Genomic DNA, 21244 nt, shown 5'->3' with positions numbered 1-21244 from the left:
TTTTACTCTGCTAATCTAGAGATAAACAAGAGACAGGTGATGCTCTGCTCCACAATGTGCTTTAGCATCGACATTTGATTTCCCTGAAAAGGGAGGAAAGAAAAGGGCATCAACTTTGTTTTCCTTTGGATGGCTGCAATGCTGTCGCAACATGGTTCTACACTGTTTACTTGGGGCTCGCATATGGCTTTGAGGAAGTCCTGGATAGGCTAGATGCAAACTTTTGTGCCATTTCACAAAAGGGGACCGGTGGGGGGGGGTCATAGCTTGGTGAGGAAGACATGCTTTGCATGCAGATGGTTCCAAGTTTGATCCCTGGCTTTTCCAGTAGCGAGATTGGGAGAAACCCCTGTTTGAGTCCTAGGAGAGCCTTTGCCTTTATTTTAGAAAAAGCTGGGCTGGGTGGAGCAATAGGCCACCAATGTAAGAGAGCTTAGATGTCTGTCTTGAACATGTTATTTTTGGCTTTGGAACATGACTACCTTTTGATCTGATCAGCTCCCTACATCAGAACTGCCTGGGCCTAGTCACAAGCAAACACTATGTGTGAAGTCATTCTCTATCTGAAGGACAGAGACCTGACAAGTCAGGTTCCAGTTTGAAGGTAAAGAACTATGGACAAGCATGGGCTTTGAAGAGGCCACCAGTACTTAGTGCTTGGATAAGCCAACTGAGGAAGCAAACAGACTCAGACCTGGTTGTGGTCTGCCCCACTATGGTGAGATGTACTCTGTTTCTATTGAAATTGTTTCTAAATGTGTACCTATACATATCAATTAGCCTGTGCAAATTGGTGCCCCCTTTCCAGGCATTGCACAGGTAGCCAGCCTGAGCAGACACAGGCTCGGATGAGGCACCTCCAAATTTAAAAGGGTCTCAGGTACGTGGGGTTTGAAAGATCTCTCTCTGAAGCCCTGGAGAGCATCTCCAGTCAGGGAAGGCTGGGACAGAAGGCATAATCTCAGGTCTGTATGCCTCTAGGCCAGGGTTTCCCAAACTTGGGTCCCCAACAGTTGTTGGACTACAACAACCATCATCCCTAGCTAGCAGGACCAATGGTCAGGGGTGATGGAAATTATAGTCCAATAGCAGCTGGAGACCCAACTTTGGGAAACTCTGCTCTAGACCATGTACCCTCACCAGCCAAGCTTTTGCTACCTTCTGGAGTGGTTTTGCCTGCCTCAAATATGTCTTTGAACTGAGATCATACCTCTTGGTTGTTTGAATGGATGGTGATGGAGAAGGGTGGTATGTGTGTGTTGGAACCCCAAAGCAACTTACAAATCAGCAATCGAAAACATTATAATACACAATTAAAAATCAGTCAAATTGCCATTCGATAGAAATGTTCTTGCTTCTATTGATGTCACCAAATGATCAAAATTACAAAGCAGAGGAGAGGAGCATCCAAACAGCAGAATGCAATCAAATGCCACTAAAATCATCTGAGCAAGCAAAATACTTTTCACTCAATGCCTGAAAAAGCAACAACCCAAGCACCCACTGAACTAAATTAGAACACAGGAACATAGGAAGTTTCAATAGGCCGAGCCACACCTATCTAGCTCAGTATTGCCTACACTGACTGAGGACATCCCCAGCCCTACCTGAAGATGCAGGGATCAATTTCATCATAGAAGGGTCCCTGACCTCACCTCTAAAGGTGGGAGCACCTGGAACATAGCCTCAGATGAAGTTTTTAACCATTAAGCACCAATTTTAGCACTGGTGCATTCGCTTGGTTGAGACTGGGAAATCCCAAGGCATATCCATATTACAAACTTATACCAGCTGGAAACTGGTTTTTATTGAGTGGGATAAGAATGTGCAGTTAGAATAGTGGGTGCTGGTCCATTAGGGTGAATGCTGCCCTTAGCCAGCCTCCACTTACCTGCCTTCTTTTTTACAAACCATTCCAGAGGCACTGGCTGCCAGCTCCCTGCTCCTTAGTTTCTGGGTTGCATTTGTAGAACTCTGCAAACTACAACTGAACTACACCTCCCAGTATCCATGACCCACTGCCCGTGTTGGGCAGAGTCCAACAACACCTGAAGGATCACAGTTTCCCCCTATAAAGGGATCATTCTCCCTCTTTCTCCAGTGGCGTTTTTTGGGTTCTCAAATTTCGTCGGCGCCCTGTGCGACACAAAAATTCAATATGCCCTGCCTCTTGCACTCTGTTCTACAACATTGCTGTGGTGCCCCCTGCAGTGCTGCTCCCAGTGTGGCTGCATTGGTCGCACTAAAAACCGCCTCTGCTCTCTCTCTGGAGAAATCTGCACCATGCATTTAATGCACAACTAAAGCTTTGCAGGAGTTTGTATAGATGACTCTTTGGGCCCCTACCAACTCTGTAATTCCATGATTCAATAAGCACATGCCTTCCCCCAAAGAATCCTGGGAACTGTATGTCATTTAAGGATGCTGGGAACAGTAGCTCTGTGGGGGGGGGGGGACTACAGACCCCAGGGTTCTTAGTGGGAAGCCATGACTGTTAGAGTGGTATAAATGTGCTTTAAATATATACTGTGGCTGTAACCTCTCTCTGTTTCTCATATTTATCTATCTGTCTTTAAATCACACTTTTGCAATTGGATAGTCAACCTTTCATTCCCCCCCCCATCTTTTTTAATGGTGTCTCACCCTTACTGGGCTCCCCTCCCCTTCGTCTTCTTCCACCAAAGTAATTAACATGATTTCTCTCTTTCCTTCTGCCCCCCCCATCTGCTTTGTTCCATTTCCACCCCTCCCCTATCTATTTTGATGTCATCTTCAACCCTGTCCGTCCTGCTGAGCATCCCATAATGAAAGTAGTTTGTATAAATAATTAAAAGCTGGGGTTCACACTGCGATGTCTGCAACAATGGTCTTGTTTTCACCAACTTGATGGAAAAGATTTGATTTACATCTGCTCTGGGTATTTTATTCCCTATCTTATTACAGCTTACAACAGCACTGGTTGTGTGTGTGTGTTCATGTGTGTGTGTGTGTTTTCTTCTTTAAATGGGGGAACACTGCCAAACATCTTTTTTCAGATGACGAGAAATTATCTCCAATTAAGAGATAGTATCAGTGGAATAGAACATTGTCACAGAGTAATGGTCTCTTGCTGTTTTCTTAAATACCAAGGTAAACCTGTGGCATTTATCAGAAATTAATGTCAAAGCAAAGTCGAAAGGTTTATCATGAAAGCTGGAGATGTTAAAACTGTGAAATGATGCCGCTACAAAGAAAGATCATCTTCCTTCTCTCTGCCCAGCTACTCTTGGCACCAAGTTGAGCTTTCATGCAGATTACAGGGAACATCCACCTTGAAGAATCGGATGCCAGTTTCGGTCTCAGTTTAGCAAGGCTCATAAGCACAGAATGTGAAGCTCCTACTATTTAGAGGCCTTGTAGTATTCCTAGAGGTGGCTTTAAACAAGGATTAGGCATGTTGATTGAGGGTTGTTCTATCCATAGGGGTGGGGGAGAAATTTGATCCAGTTCACATTTAAAGTCAAACCAACCGAATTCACACAAGCACTATAAACTGAAACACAACCACATCCTTTGAAATTTGCATTTCTCCAATTTTTGCAAGGCAGTAGCATGCAACAAAGTAGGGTAAAGTGTGCATAGGAGAAGTTGCTTTGCAAAAAAAATGATTCAAAATTGCACACAAAAATGAGTATATCAGGAGAAATTTGCATGAGAGTGCTGATGAATTTTCACAAGGACACTTTTTCGTTTAAAAATATTGCAAACTGATGTGGAAATGCAGAGAAAAATGAGAAACTAGGAGAAATTGTAATTGACAGATTTCCCATTTCTGTCCATGGCAATTGCTAGGAGCTCTGAATATGAAATGCGGTTATAAAGAATGCAAAAGGACAGCTTGTACCCAAATCAACCTGCCAACATGCTATGATAAACAATGGAGAACCTCATTTGCCCACAAGTGAAGTTGGCAGGTAGGCGGGAGGCAGCTTTCTCTGAGTTGGCCACAAAACTCTGGAATATATTGTCAGCTGACCTCTGAGAAGCTGCCAAACATCAAACCCTTAGAAAAGTTCTAAAGACCTATTTATTTTGGGTAGCTTATGCATGAGTGACATATTCTCAGTCATAGTAGGAATGGGTGAATCTGTTAATTCCTTTTACACTTATGTTTTGCAATGTCAAGATCCATTTCCCACATTTCTGAATTAGGTCAGAATTCTTTCCCAGACCTACCTGGAGATGCCAGGGTTGAACCTAGGACTTTCTGCATGCAAAGCATGTGCTCTCCCAATGAGCCTAGGCTCTGACCTGTTATGTGGCTTTGCTGCTAGGGATGGCAAAATACCTTGAGCTTCTGGTGCTGGTGAAGCTGTGACTATCTGTAGGCAGAAGAACATAAGAAGAACCTGATGGAGCCCATCTTACCATCATCCTGTTGTCACAGTGGCCAACAAGATGCTTATGAGAAGGATCTGAGTGCAACAGCTTTCTCCCCTTCGGTTCCCAGCCACCAACATTCAGAGGCATACTGCTTCTGACAGTGGAGATAGAAAATAACCACCACATTGAGAGGTTCCTCATCCATGAATTTACTTAATCCTCTTTTAAAGCCCTCCAAGATGGTAATCGTCACTGCACCTCCATGATCACCCTATAAGAGAGATCGCCAAAAGTCTCTGTTTAGGGCAAGTTTGTTTTTCTGTTAGACCCAATAGGAAAGTTCTGTTAGGAAACTTGGTTTCTTAAACACCTTTTCCTCTCAAATCTGGAAGCTCTTCTCCCAAGTGTGACAAGGTGTCCTCTGCCTTTTAAGCCCCAAATTAAGTCTATAAAGAAACGTAATAACTGCTTAGCCATGTGTCTAATTGCCGTAGAAACAGGCACACCGATTTAAAATTGCTCTCGTGTTGCCTTTTTCAATAATGTTGCAAATTGCATATATTACTTGTCTTGCCGCTTTCCTGGTGGGCAAAACTACCTCTGCTTAGCGAGCTGCTTTGATGGGAACTTGTTTACATGGCTTTAAAAACTCATCGCTGATTTATAGTCTGGTTCAGGCACGCATATTCATTACTTGATGACTGAAATGGCTGCATTTGAAAGGCAGCCTTCACAGGTTGGACCTGCGGTTCAGGGTGCCAGCCAGCCAGCCAGTGGTGCCCCTTTCCAGGAGGCTCCATTCCATTTTAGGATGTTCCATTCTGTCCACCCTCCACTCAGTTTCCCACCCCCTGCCCTACATTTAATTGTTAACTGAGTATGGTGAGTCTTTAATGAACTGCTTTGAATGCCCCCTGCAAATATTTTTGCATTTCTTAAATATTGGGGTTCCCTTGAAGCTGTTGTGTATGTGTATATTTTGGCTTCAAGGATAAAAGGAACATTTAAACATTTCAGTATAGTGTAGTGTAGTGTAGTGTAGTAAAAGGTAAAGGTACCCCTGACCGTTAGGTCCAGTTGCTGATGACTCTGGGGTTGCACGCTCCTCTTGCTCTATAGGCCGAGGGAGCCGGTGTTTGTCCTCAGACAGCTTCTGGGTCATGTGGCCAGCATGACTAAGCTGCTTCTGGCAAACCAGAGCAGCACATAGAAACACCGTTTAACTTCCCGCTGGAATGGTACATATTTGTCCACTTGCACTTTGACGTGCTTTCAAACTGCTAGGTGGGCAGGAGCTGGGACCGAACAATGGGAGCTCACCCCATTGTGGGGATTCGAACCACCAACCTTCCGATCGGCAAGCCCTAGGCTCAGTGGTTTAGACCACAGCGCCACCCGCGTCCCTAGTATAGTATAGTAGTCTAAACAAAACAATTCTTTATTTGCAGAATATGGATAGATATCTTTTCAAAATGAGAGCAAAAACATTGAGTGATACTGCAAGCTCAGACCTCTCATTGAGTTTGTATACATACGTAAGGTATATTTATAATTTTATAATGTTTATAATTATATTTTTTTCATTTTACGATTCTTGTGCATGTCACTTTGATATTCTCAAATATTAAGCAGTTATATGTGTTTTAAATCATTGCAATCACGCCACTCCTTGTTCATTCCTATCTCCCTGATACAATTTTGCTATTGATCTCTTGTGTGTTTGCTTGCCTGGCCTACAATGGCTTGAGAGCCAGCCTTACAGCGATCTCAGAAGAAACACTAGGATCCTTCCAATCCATAATGATCGCCCATCAATTCCTGCATTATTTGCTCATGAAGCGCAGTTCTTCCAGCTTGTTTCCATCAGCAGAAGCTAGCAAGAGCATAATAGGATTTAATGTGTGCTCTTCATTGATGGCTACATGTAAGTGGAGGAAGGTAGTAAAAAAACGAGCTGTAAAATCATTTTACTGTTGAGCCTCCAATTATAAAGACATATCAGGCGCAAGAGAATTTCAGCCCATTTTGCACAACTGAATATCCCCACGGGAGATACGGCAGTCGGGCAGAAATAAGCAGCTGCTTGCACTAATTTTTAGAGGCTTCAACATTTCATGGCTGAGAACAGAGGATATAGGGAGCAGCAATAATAATGAGGTATTTGGGGCTAGATCATATTTGCTGACATTGAATGAATGAACAGATGATGAAAAGTCACATGTCTGAGGGCGGATAACTTAAATTTATTTATTTACTAATTTATATTCTATTTATAAAATATTTCAAAGGGGTCATGCCTGGATGGACAACCAGCTTCTGTAATTCAGTTCCGATTCAATTCAGGACCTGCTTCAGCAATCTGGATCTGACCCAATTCGATTTGGATCAATATGGACATGATATCACCTGATCCAGGTGTGGAGCCAAAAATCTGAATCTTGTGTTCTCACTCATTTGCGATGCAGAATCAAAACAGCCATAACTTCTTCTTTTTTAATAAATACAGGTGCTTCACCTACTCCCACTCCCTGTAAGCAGCTGTGACCCACCTGCCAGAAGCGAGTAGCAGCTCTGCTCCACCCAACAAGTTGTTTTGTAGTCTATTATACAGTATTGTAATTTCTCTACACATAGTATTTGTTATACACTGCTTAGAGATTGCATTGCTTAGAGTTTGTTTCTTGTACTAAATCAAGGTGTTCACATTAGTGCCTAAATCCCTAAACTACTTAAGACTCTAAATATCTGAAAGACTGCCTCCTTCCTTATAACCCCTTGAGGGTGTTAAGATTGGCTGAGGGGTCCCTCTTGGTATGTCCACCCCCCTCTGAAGTTCAGGGTGGCGTCAGCCTGGCAGAGGGAATTATCTGTGGTGATTGCAGATTCCTCTCCACAGAAGTCCATCTGGCATCTTCACCTTATAGCTTTCAGTGAATGCTCTTTACCCTGGTTTTTGACACTTGGGGTGTATAGTTTTAGGACCCACCTTATTTTCGTGATTGTAAGCTATTTTAAACTGTTTTTAATATTGGGTTTTACTGTTGCAATATTGGGTTTTACTGCCCTGGGACTTTTGGGTGAGCGGCAGGTAATAAATTTAATAATACTAAATATAATAATAATAATAATAATAATAATAATATACTGCATCAGTGGTGTAGTGGATAGAATGTTGGACTAGTAGCTGGGAGACAAGGGCTCAAGTCCCCACTAAGCCATGAAACTCACTTAGGCTAGTCACTCTCTTTCTCAGCCTAGCCTACCTCACAGGATTGTTGTTTTGAGCTGAAAAGGGGAGAGTGTAATGTCACCTTGAGCTCCTTGGAGGAAACGTTGAGATATAAATGTTGAAGAAGAAGTATTCAGTGCAAATCCTGCTCAGAACAGACAAACCCTTTGAACCTATTAATTTAGGTTCATTGATATCAATGTGTCTACTCAGAGTAGGATTTTAGTTGGAGGAGAAAACTCATCATCATCATCATAGCTCTTTGGGCCATGCAGTCCCACTGTCTGAAGGCTACAGTAGATCTGCAGTACAGTAGTACCTTTGGTTATGTACTTAATTCGTTCCAGAGGTCCGTTCTTAACCTGAAACTGTTCTTAACCTGAAGCACCACTTTAGCTAATGGGGCCTCTTGCTGCTGCCGCACTGCCAGAGCACGATTTCTGTTCTCATCCTGAAGCAAAGTTCCTAACCTGAAGCACTATTTCTGGATTAGCGGAGTCTGTAACCTGATGTGTATGTAACCTGAAGCGTATGTAACCTGAGGTACCACTGTATATTATTGAATCCAAATATTGCAAAATTGCATTAAAAGCTGCTTGAACTCAGTAATGCTGTCACATGCAGAATTCTGCCATGAAGCAAAACTGTGAGAAAAATGTAGCAAGTCAGAATGCTCTCTGCATGGGAGGATGAACTATAGTATGTCAGACTGCTCCAAAATGCTGCCTGCCATAGCCTGAAGTCGTGCATTCCATGCCACCCCCTACTTCTCTCCTCATTTGCTGCATCTGTGGGCTCAGGCAGTGGTAGAAGGTTGCAAAGTGGAGTGTGCCACTTCTTGCCACAGTTGCAGGTTGCCTTTTTAATGCTCCCCATTGTTTTGCTTCTTTAAAAAGACTGCTTGTGAGTAAAATAGGTAGTGCCTCAGACCAAAAAGCCTTGGTAGAAATGTTCTACTTGCAGGGAGGTCTTTATGGAGAGCTTTCAGAAATGGGACCCTCCCCTCTTGCAGTCTGAAGCAGTATAGTCCACCCTCAGGACTAAACCTCCTGGTCCCCCTCCTGCCTGTGTAGACAATGCATGAAATGTTAGACTGTGCTAGATTCCTTAATATTCTTTGGTGGTTTTCAGTGTGTGTGTGGGGGGGGGGGAGGATACCTACACGCAACAAATATTGATATAACACTTAGTGACAATTTAGCTGATGAATATCCTTTCCTTCCACAAGGCTGCACAAAACACTGTGTTTTAATGAACACCAACAACAAAGAACATGCCAGGTGTGTTACTGCAAACGACCTCCAGTGTGGTTTAATTAGTAGAAGTGTTGTGCAGCAACATCTTTGAGGGACCTTGTGTAAATATGAGAGTGGGGCATATCTTTCTTTTTTAAATTCATGCTCACCAGAAAAAGAAATCTTGATTTTATAACTGTGCTTTCACTAGTCACTGCAAGGCAGGTGGGGTGGGGAAAACAGGGTCCTTTTAATTAAGAGCAGAGAAGAAGAAGAAGAAGAAGAAGAAGAAGAAGAAGGAGGAGGAGGAGGAGGAGGAGGAGGAGGAGGAGGAAGGAAGAAGAAGAAGAAGAAATGCTATTAATGTTATCTTGATTTTTTGCACTAATTGGTTGGATAACAGCATTTTACAGGGAAGAAATTACTGGCTAGGCACATGATGACCCTCCCCCCATTAACAGCAACTCCATGTTGCATATATACATGCTGCATACAGAAATAGTTTCTTTCGGAGGAATCTTAGACACAAGAAGCTAGCACGGAGCAAGCTGGTGCAAATTAAGCTGCCATAAAACACACCAGATCCTAATCCTGTTGAGGAGTGGAGCAACTGCTGGCTGAGCTGGCCTACGCCCGACAGAGGGAAAACAAGCCTTTAAAATAGTGTGGTTCCTGCACTGCAGGGGGTTAGACTAGATGAGCTTTGGGGATCCCTCCCGATTCTAGAATTCTATGATTCAATACACCACCCTTTTTGCCAGCTTAATTTACACTAAGTTTCCAGGTCATGTGACTGGGCTGAACAGGTTTAGGATCCAGCCTAAGTTCCCTCCCTCTGTATACACCACGCCCCCAAAACATCATTTTAAAAGATTTGTCCTGGTTTAGGATTGGCTGGGAGATACACCGACATAGCCCAGCTGCACTGGAGACTTCCTGGCTTAGCTGGTGATCTGCTAGAGCCTAAACCTCACTTATCTTGGCAGATCTTGATATAGGATGCTTCCCTTTGTGTGTATTAAATGAGAGACTAAAACAAGGTGAGTAAAAAAAAGAAGCCCTGTGTGCATTAGAGGTGGGCAAGAAATTTGGTTCATGTCAAATTGTAACGTGCATCTACATAGCTCACACTTTTCGAAAGAACATGCAACCAAAACACAGTTATCCTTCAGAACTCCCATTTTTCTCCACTTTTTTGTGATGCTGTACCCTATTGTGTACAAACACGCATACCTGAGTGAAAAGCATGCATTAAAACACACGTATTTGTAAAAATAACATATAAAATGCATCATATTAGGGGAAAGAGCCTACATACTGGGCAAAATTGCATATGTTAGGATAGATTTACACTAAAATACCCATGCCTTTTATAATGCAGAGCCTTAGTGGAGGCTTGAGGTGTGTGTGTGTGTTTGTGGAGCTCAGAGCAGCCAAGGTGGGAAGGCAGAACCTAAGGCAGCAGAGGCTGAAAAGGAGGGTGCAATCTTGTCCCCAAGAATCAGGTGCTGCCTTCACAGATGGGTGCTGACCCACCTATCCTCAAGGAGCGTGTATTTGCAATCCCAGCATTCCTGCAAGGCAAGCAGGTCTTGCAATTGAGATGCAACACCTTGTCTTTAAAAGCTTGGCTGGAGGGGTGTGGAAACTTATAGGGACATATTTGTTGCTTACATTCAGATCTGAATCATTTGCCCTGCTCTTGACTCCCGGAACCATGACTCCTGAGCCTTGTGTCTACTGCTGTTATTTGTCTCAATAAAGATCTCTTCCTTTCCTGCAGGGGTGTCAACTTGAATAAAACACAGGGGGGGGGGGAGGTAAGCCCTTCCTTGCATAAATCACATGATGCGGTGCACACACCCTGTTTGAATGACAATGGCCATCAAATTTGGGGGCACTGGCTCACTCAAATATTTATTGGGGGGCAAAGTGACCTTGGCTCCTAGGAGTTGGCTCATATGCTTAGCTACAAGTAAAAGCCTACGTTGGCATGTTTGAAGAATCCATAAGTTTAGTGTCTCTCATCCTCTTCACAGTATGTTGGGTTTCTCTGCCCCATAACATCTTTACTCTGTCTCTGTCCTGTACTTTGGATGTGTGCTTCTTTGGACAAGCACTAAAATAAATACGAGAAACTATTTTCCACATTTGATTGAGTCTGTTTGCTAGGAACATTTTGTTTCTCCTCGAAAAAGCAGGCCATTACACAAATCGTAAAAAGCTAGCTGCTCTGATGAGGTATTTATATGTCTTTTTTTTAACTTACAGAGAAAAAGATTAGGTGTGTACATACAGAGTCCCAAACGATCAACACGTAGTTGGGAACACCACTGCGTACATCAATTTACCCCCACATTTTGGCTGTCTTGAAAGTTCTTCTGAATCTGTGTTTATGTTCAGTGGTCGATTATTATTCTTTAAATGGTGCTTTCTGTTTTATTCATTTCTAAGCGTCTTTCGATTGTTTTCTTTAAGCAGTCATAAATAAACCTCACAAACAACAAGATGAAAAATCAATAACACGGAACAGTGTACCATTTTCAACAATTTCTGCTTTTACTATTTATTCTGAAAGGGAAAAAAAGGTTCAAAAACAGCAGGAGAGTTCTCCACATTTCCACATCAGTCTGCTTTTTTTTAATGTTCCTGTGAAAATCCACCAGCATTTTAGTGTAAATCTCTCCTAATATATATTTTTACTAAGAAATTTCACCATATATGTATGCTATGTTAACTATATATGTGTAGGTTACAACACATTTGTGTGCAAATTAGGTCAACTCATTGCCACCAACTTTGCAGCAATGCTTGCCTTGTGATCATTTTTATCACAGAGCTGACCAGGTGTTGATTTTGTGATATTGATTTTGTGTTGATTTTGTGATAGCCTGCTTTACTTGGAACTATTCAATCCTTGATTTATTTGACTAACCCTATCAAAACAAAGTCAGCTTTTGCCATGACTGCTTGGTGCAGATCATTACAAGGTAAACTATAAAATTCCTTTGCTTTTCACACATCATTTCAGCTGGAAGAAGACAGAGGGGAAGGGAAGAAAATTATACTCAACAGTAAAAGTGAGGGTAACAATGCTATTAAATTTGGATGTGGAACCTTGCAAGATGTGTTTCTTCTGATACAATAGCATATATCTAAGTGCAACTTTCTTCATATCCAAGATATTGTAAATCATCTGTAATGTCTTTTAATTAAGATTGGAACACTTGCACTTATTGCTTGTTATTGCACTACATAAATTACATCCATTCTGCATTTCATACGGTGGAAGAATGGTTTTTCTTTTCCACTCAGATATTCACCTCTGGAGAATAAGTAAAAAGCTGTTGAATCCCAAAAACATAGCGGGTTGCAATTCAGCAGCACAAGAAATCACAAACCTTCCTCATTCCTTGCTATATCTGAATAATCATTCACAAATGTGTATCTGCTACTTGATGACTGCACCATCAAGTGGTGAAATATGCATGGTGATCTTTCCATCTCACATTCTAGGGCATGTGCAGACAACTCAGAACAAGGATAGCATCTGTTCATTGGGATTTGCATCAAAGGCATATTCAAGAAGATGCAGAAGAGCAAGAGAGGCTATTCTGTATTTTTCAAAAGGCCTGTGTGAGAACCAGAAATCTGCCAGGTACAAAGCCAGGTGACTGATCCATCAAGCCTCATATGCATTGTCCAATTGGACTCTTGTGTCTCTTGTGTGGAGCTGGACAGAGGCCTTTCTCATTCCCTGCTGCATGAATCTTATAAACTGGCGATGCCAAGGATTAAAGCTGGGACTTTCTGTATACAAAGGATGTTCTTTACTATTGACCTATGGTCAATAAGGTCCCAGGTTTCATCTTCCAAAGTAAAGTGGGATAAGACCTCTTCTTCCACTGGCTCAGGAGAAAGGAGGACCTTCCACTACCTGGTGTCCTCCATACATTTGGCCAGGTTGAGAAAGGCTTCTTTGCACCATGTCTTGAAATAAGAGAAGAGTTGAACAGATCTGCCTCATCCCTGACAGCTGATGCAATGCTATTCTCTCACTGTTTGCTAAATCGTGGATAAGAATATATGAAGAGCCTGCTGGATCAGGCCAATGGCCCATCTAGTCCAGCATCCTTTTCTTACAGTTGTCAATCAGAAACTTGTGGGAAACCCACAAGCAGAACTCCAATTTCCATGGTGCCCCAACATGCCCAATATAAATTCACCCCAACCAGCTCATTGTAGGACATTAAAACAGAGACTTGCAGGTGTTGATGCTTACTATGAGTCTTGGAAGGTGTCAGTAGTGTCAGGTGTCAGTGCTGGAGGACCATGCATGGAAGCTGCCCAAAGATACCAAGTGCTGACACTGGGCCTGTGCATGGTGGCAAGGAGACCTTCGCATCCCTTCTCCATGGTGCTGAGCTTGTGGACTGGGACTCAGCCAAGAGTCTAAGGATGTAAGAAGGCAGTGATTTCTATTCCGACCTGTATTGATCACAATCAGCTCTGTTTCCATTCTGCTGCAATTTGATTTCCACCAAATAGTATGCTATTTATCTGTCTGCCATTTAACATGATTTAAATAATCATTTATAAAAGGTGTGTTTGATGAAATAAATGATGTGATTATTTCCACACCATTTGTGTCAATGCAAAGAAAATGGAGGGGAGAAGTCATCAATTGTGTGTTGTTTGTAGTCTGAAAACAACAGCAACATCTGACATGAGACAAATAAATGAACACCAGCAATTTCCATTTATGTTTTCATCAGGATTCTCCGACATCCATACCCATGACACCAGTGCTTTGATGGATAAAACTCACCTCTCCAAATACTATATTTTTATTTTACTTTTGCACCCTGCTATGTAAATCATTTGCTTACTTAGGCTTCTGCTGGCTCTCCCCATCCTCAACAGTGTTTGGCTTCTCCACTTAGTTCCCAAGAAGTCTTTTCCATAAAACTTATTTTGTGCTCGATGGAAATGCCGAATCCATTAAGGATGCCTCATTTACACTTGGATGCATTACAGGAATATTTCTCTGGGGTTCTGAAGTTATCATGCTCAATAATTTGATAAGCATATGAAATTTAATAAAGTCTAATTAACTCATGTAATATAAAATGTTCTGCAAGTCCTGTTTGTATATCTCACGCTGATAAACAGGAAATGTTGTGTCCTAATGCGTTGGCACTTAGCTGTGCGGCTGCTAAATGTTGCTTTTAATTAAACAATAAAGAATGTAACATCCTTTATTGTATTGTTATAAATTTTGATGAGGTGCAACAATTTGATTCCTTTAAAAATTAATTGCCTAGGAGTGTGTTTAAGTAATATTGATTATGTTTGGTGCCTCATGTTGATCAGTGATAGTTAACTTGGTGTTTAAAATATCTTTTTTCCATTATACATTTGTGATGCAAGAATAAAAGCAAAGTACAAAACAAATAGGCACTTGAATTCTAATAGCAATATGCAATAAATGTCAGGCGGCTGGAAATTATGGTCGCAATTTCATCGGAGTACACTTTGTTCCTCTATTATGCCTGCATGAATTTTGCTACTGGCAAAATCTATTACAGATAACAGTTAAGAACGTTTCTAATCTACACAGATAGGCACAAGGAAGGGGACAAAAAAATAAAGAGTGCCAGAAAACTAAATATTAGAAAATGTAATATTCTAGGGGGGAAACTGACACTCGTCAGAAATAATGTGACCACGTTGGCGACTGCAAATGATAATTTCTCTAAGATCATTGCAGAGTAGATGTTTTGGGGATGTTTGACCTTTCTGAAGGGCAAATGACTGATAAGGCGGCGTTTATCATTATATGTGTTTGTGTATTCTGTTGAGAGAGAGATATTTATCTCTCTGCAATGGCATGGTTATTTTCCGTGTTTAATGATTTCTACCTGAAATAGCAATTACAAAGTCAGATTGCTCAAGAGGAGCCGGTGTTTTTCCATTCCCAAATGCTTGGATCTGAATACCAGGTTTTCCTGCTCCGGGGGCTCCTCTATTGAGTTTATACAAAAGTTGGTTTGTACGGTACACTGCAAACCCTTTCTTTGTTTTAACTGAGATGTGGCCTACACATGCAGGCAAATGAAGTGTTGCATACCTAGAGGTGGGTAGAATGGAATGTACCAAGTGGCAGGCTGCAGTGCTCCTCAACCATGTCCCAGGGTTGTTGGATTAGAATACCCATGTAGGCCACATTCACACCATCCATTGAAAGCACCATGATAGCACTTTAAACTGTCATGGCTTCCCCCAAAGAATTCTGGGAGTTGTAGTTTGTTATGAGACCCGATAGTTGTTAGGAGACCATTTCCCCTCACAAAGCTACAGTTCCAGAGTTCCATGGGAAGAGGACTTGACCATTAAACCACTCTGGAAATTGTAGCTCTGGGAGGTAAATAGGGTTCTCCTAACAACTATCAGCACCATGAATCTTCCAGAATTCTTTGAGGGAAGCTGTGGCTATTTAAGGTGATATTGTGATATTTTACTTTATTTGCATGGTGTGGATGTGACCATAGTCTAAGAACATCTGGTGGACCCAGGATTTAAGAGCACTGGAATATTTTTCAGGGCAGGAATGTTGTTATCATCAGCTGGAGCACCAGTGTAACTGATAGACCCTCCTTCATCCATTGAACTCAGGTTGGTATGTTTGGGTATCGGGTATCACACTTAATCCTTATAATAGCTGTATAAAATAGGTTAACTTCGGACACTGACTGGACCAAAGTTACCCAGGGAACTTCATGGCAGATCAGAAATGTGGAGCCATATCTAACCAGCCCAAGCCCAACATACTACTATGCTACCCTTTGCCAGCTGGTTCTAATAGATGGGGTATTGTGCCATGTACTGTGTGTAAGCATATAGGTACAGTATATTTGGAGTATATCAACTAGGGCTGTGCATAAGCCCCCCTATCCACCCCATGGCTCTAATTTGTGCCCCACTGTGAGCCATTGTGTCTCTTTCTCCCCACTCCCCACGGTGAGCAGGTGGGTTTGATTCTGAGGGGTGCTTGCTCCTTCGCAGGGAGCTACTTCCGAAAGAGCTGCAAGCAGCACTATGCAGGATCGAATCCTTACCTCACAAAGCTGATAAATGGGAGGACTGGATCCTGCATGGTGCTGATTGCTCCTCCTGAAGGGTGTCCTACAAAGGAGCCGTACTCCTCTGGATCAAACCCACCTGCTGCCAGTTAGGAGGGGGCTGTTCCTCCTTTGATAGCTGTCTTCCTGCCCACTCCCCAGACTCTGTTTTTATTATGTAACAGCACTGGCTTCGCCTTTGAAGTCAAGAGTCCCCTTAAAGGTCACAGGATTTTAATTGCGGCCTTGCTGTAAATAGTGAAATTGTTGAAGGCAGCCTTTGTTTCTGAAGAGTGTCCTCTATACATGGAACACTCTTTTGAAACAAGACAGTCAAACATATATCTCATCTGTTATTCATTCTTTGCACAAAAGGATTTTTTCCCTTCCCCTTCTTCTTCCCTATTTGCAAATGAAGGGGGGGGGGATGAAAAGAAATGTAAGAGTACAAAAAAGAAAAGAAAACGAAATTAGCAAGGGCACAGCATATTATGAAGTCGTTTAAAGAGTTTTTAAGGAATATGGTGCTTTGTCCAAATCTGCGCTTTGCAGCACAGAGTGTCCAGAAGTACAAAAAGGACTTCTTTCCATGCCAGCACAAAGTGTTTGACATGTCTAATCTCATTTTATCCTTCCAATAACCCATTTACACTGGGCTCTGGTCTTTACCTTCATCAGCATGGTGGTGGTGATAGAACGGATTGCATCAATTCAGACTTCAGTTGGGAGGTCATGTTTTTTCAGGCCTTCCCAAATGTGAAAAATCCCCTACAAGCAGACAACTAGCACAATGGTGCAAGGTCTTGACTAGAACCTCTTTCTGTGACGTCCTCCCCTCTCCCATGAAGGAAGGAGAACATATGGCCATCTAGATAGTGTTGGTCTTCATCAATGGTCTTCAATAGTTGGGTTGGGACCCACTAGTGGGTTGCAGCCTGATCCAAGGTGGATCATAATGGGAGCACTATCACCATGCAAATATATGGTAAAAGATTAAGAAATGGGTCTCCAAATGCATGTTTGAGTTAATAGTGGGACCTGGGTCTGAAAAGGTTGAAGGTCTACACAACCTATCAACCCTGACCATTGGCTTTACTTATTGGATCTGATGGGAGCATACAAGTTTCCCATCCATGTTTAAGAGGCACCTGCCCGGTTGCTGCTGAAACAGAAGTGTCATACAGTAGACACTTCATCTGAGTCAGTAAGGTAATAAATTTTGCTTTTCCTGCCTTTTAGGGCACAGAAGGCCATCCCGTTTTGAGTAGTGCCTTGGAATAGGAGAATCTGTCAATTTCAGTTTCTTTCGGTTTCTCATTTCTCCAGTCTTAAATTCAGTTTTCAACATTTCCACATCAGTTTGCAATAAATAAATAAAAGTCCTTGTGGAAATTCATCAGCTTTTAAGGCAAATTTCTCCTAAGGCTCATATTTGTATGCAATTCTCTTTAATATAATGCATGGGTCCGTGTGCGTGTCACTTTCACATTTTAATATGCATTTTAATGCATACTTTCCACTAGTATATGCTTTTATGGACACATTACATGGCTGGAGAATTGCATTGCAATGTTCAGAGAAACACAAATTTTGAATGATGGATGTGTTTTGGCTCTTGCATTGTTTCAGAAAGTGTGAAATGGGTAGATATACCTGAGAAGAGGACTGACTGCCAAACCACTCTGGGAATCATAGCTCTGGGAGGGTAGTAGGGGTCTCCTAACAAGCCCCCTTAATGAACTACACTTCCCAGGATCCTTTGAGCAAAGCCATGACTGTTTAAAGTGGAATGATATTGCAATCTGCACTAGGTGGGTCTTCCTTTGTGCTTGATCCAGAATCTGCAGTTGGTGCAGAATGCTGCACCATGATTGCTGTGTCAGCATATAACACCTGTGCTCAGAGATCTGCAATGGTTGCTGAATCGCTACCGGGTCAGATTCAAGGTGTTACTTGGGACCAGGTTACCTATCCCCTCACCCTGTATATTAACACTTGCCTGCTTCAATCTGCAGAACTGGCACTGTTACAGGTGCCACAAAATACCCGTTTTGCATTTATAAGATACTGATCTTTTAGTGTGGCAGAACCCACACTTCGGAATTCCCAACCTATTGACTCTTTTTGGCACCTATGAAAAAACTTATTCTTTGGACAAAACTTCCCAGATATGTAGAATGTTGGTGTGCGTTTAAATCTGCTTATCCCTGGTTTTAAGTTCTTTGAATATTTTAAATAGTTGTTGTTAAGTGTTTGCACCAATAATGTGACAGTTTTATTCTTTTTGTGAACCATTTTGATTTTTTTTAAAAAAACCCAACTACAACGAAGACAAATGCTGTATAATTTTTAATGAAATGAACAAATGTAAAGGTCTGTTACAGATGGGGGCCTGATATGCTGACAAAATTCATGAGCAGGTTTATTTCTTTTTTAATAACAGTTTACAGAAATGTGGCAGACACTGTCACTATCATCAGTGGGAGAGCATGGATGGATGAGCATGCGGTGACTGCATGAAGGAGGAGTGGATGGGGCCCCTGACAAGAAACGGGCCTTTGCACATGCCCAAACTTCTGGTGCTGGGCCTGGCTATTAGAAAGGGGATTTCCTGCTTGGCCATGGGAAGAGCAAAGGAGTAAATGGGGAAAAAATGAGCTATAATGGAATGGTGGGTGAATGTACAGAACAATCTAAAAGCATGGAAATCCATAACAAAGCAATTCCTACAGTCAGCAGCTAGCAGATGAGGCTTAACTCTGTGCTGTGACATGAAGTAGTAAAAGGAACTGATCCCTCTGCAAAATTAAAATAGGGACCCTGTTTATCAACCCCCAAGGCATGTAGAAATAAGGTGTATATATTTAATGCATGAATTATATGCAATCAGTGCTGCGGGTGATGAATAGGTGGGGGAAATGGAGACTGAAAAAGCATTGTATGGTTTGGTTTTGTTTAATTTTCTTATGACGTGATTCCTAACTGTGGTAGCCAATCATGGTCTAGCGGTTGTTGTCTTTTTTTTCATTTTTCAATTTCCTGTTGCAGGGTTGAACAGGAGTGGAGCATGTGTGCAGAAGGTCTCAGGTTCAGTCCTCAACATCTCTAGGTGGAATGGGGAAAGACTTCTGCCTGAAACCTTAGATGCTAGTCAGTGGACACAATATTGAGCTAGAGGGACCCATGGCCTGACTTGATATAAGGCAGCTTCCTGATGTTCTGTGGGGCAGGGAAGAACCCCCCGATTCTTAAATTTAGTGATATAATTTAGCTAATATTTGGAATAGTATGAGGAGTTAAATACAGCAAAGGAAGCATTAAATTGCAGGCTATACCAGTTTTCCTGTTCAGGAGATCAGCTGACAGAGGTGCCATTAAGAAACAAAGAGAAACAAAGAGAGCAAAGTGTTGCACCAGTATGAGCGATTGATAATGTAAATACTGTCCCTCCCCTGGCTCTGAGTAGTGGATGGAGACAGGAGAATTGGGAGAGGGAGGTTGCCAGGGTTATAGGGTGTCAGGTTTCAGGGACTCAGCTTCTTTCCCCAATTTGGCAGTAGACAAAGCAGGAGAAAGCAAAAAGAGTCGCTTACCATTTAAAGAGTCTTTAATGGCCACAGCAAAAGAACAAAGCAGCCATTCTTGGAATGAAGGTGCTCCCAATTAAGGTTTCCCCCCGCTTCCCCCATGTCACTTCCGCTCCTTGCAACCTGATCTTGTAACCACTGTGCTCTTTGTGTAGCCACCTTATCTGCTCTACATGAACTTGGACTTGGACTGGACACTGCTCTACATGAACTTGAACTTGGACTGGACACTTTTCAGCGAGAGAGAGTCTGTTAGCTCTCTCTCTCTTCCAGTTCTTCCTCACTTTGCTGTTCACCCCCCAGTTTGTCCCAACTTTTGTCTTCAGAACTATGCCCCTCTGCAAACCACTGTTCCAAATCTATAGTCCTCCACTGCTCCTGGGCAGCTTCAGGATCCTGGTCAGGAGCAGGGGGAGGGGAGGCTCCTACCATTCCTCATCAGAGCAGTACTCCTCAGCCTGATCTCTGACATAGGGGGTGTGATATCACCGCATGAAAAAAGTGTCCTTGTGCAGGAGGTTTTTTTGAAAAGGATGAGAAGGAAGTGGGGGCAAAACTCCATGTGGGCTGGATGGGAGCATCTGTACCAAAGACCAGGGAGCATGGCTGGCATCTGCTCTGGATCCAAGCTTTCTGAAGCTAAGTGAGAAGCAACAAGAGACACTCTTTGGGTGTAATGTTCTGCACTCCCTCCATCAAGGCTAAGGTGTATATATGTGTAAATAAAACCATATATCTTAAGACTTAAAGACACTGCAGCCTCTGCTGTGCCTTGATTTTCCAATGGAAAAACATCCCAGGGTAAGCTCCTGGAGCTCCCTGGGATCTTGCTACCACAGAGATAGGGGGTGGCACATAACACGATGTTCCTGCAGTGTTAGGCTACCATTGTGGCTGTACTGCTCATGAGAACCATCAGTATTTCTCAACTCCCCCCCCCCCCAGTCATGAACCACAAGAGTAAGAAGCAGGTAAAGTCTGAGGCAGAATTGCTTCTGAAAACCAGTTGCTGTCAACCACTCTTGGACTAGATGGGCCATTGGCCTGAACCAGCAGGTTCTTCTCTTGTACCTCTCCAGATTATTGCTGGACTCCAATGCCGTGTTGGTTGGGCATGATGGGAGTCTGATTCCAACAACATCTGGAAGGCCCTGGGTTCCACATCTCTGTGGTGAATCAAAGAAAGGCAAGATTAAAATTACTTAGTTTTCTTATCTGGGCACTGGGGTAAAAAACAGAAAGAGGAAGCATACAGAGTTGTTTTTAAATTATAGGGACATTGTGAATATCTGTGATTTTCATCTCCTGAAGTGAAAATCACATTTTTGCAGTTTTTGATAAGTGTTCTAAATAAAGCAATTGGTTTCAAACAGTTGTTGCAGGTCTTCGAAAACAGGAGCAACCGCACGGCAACCTGTTGCATGATAAAGTCAATTACATAGAATGGGGAAGGAAAACTTATCTGCTTCACGGTACTTATTTACTGCATTTATATCCCACCTTTTTCTCCAGGGAGCTCAGGTTGGTGTACATGGTTTTCTTCCTGCTCATTTAATCCCCACAACAAATGGGCGAGGCTTTCTCCACTTTCCCTAGCTAGATGTCAGCCCATCCTAGGACAGGGAACAATAGGCCAAGGGGAGCTTTGTGAGACAGTTTTGACTTATGGTGAAAGCTAGAGACACAGAGGCAAGATCTGCTGTGAGCTCC

The sequence above is a fragment of the Podarcis cretensis genome (genome assembly GCF_951804945.1).
Source record: "Podarcis cretensis genome assembly, chromosome: 8".
NCBI lineage: Eukaryota > Metazoa > Chordata > Lepidosauria > Squamata > Lacertidae > Podarcis > Podarcis cretensis.
The sequence above is the reverse complement of the archived record's forward strand: the minus strand, read 5'-3'. Positions refer to the sequence as shown.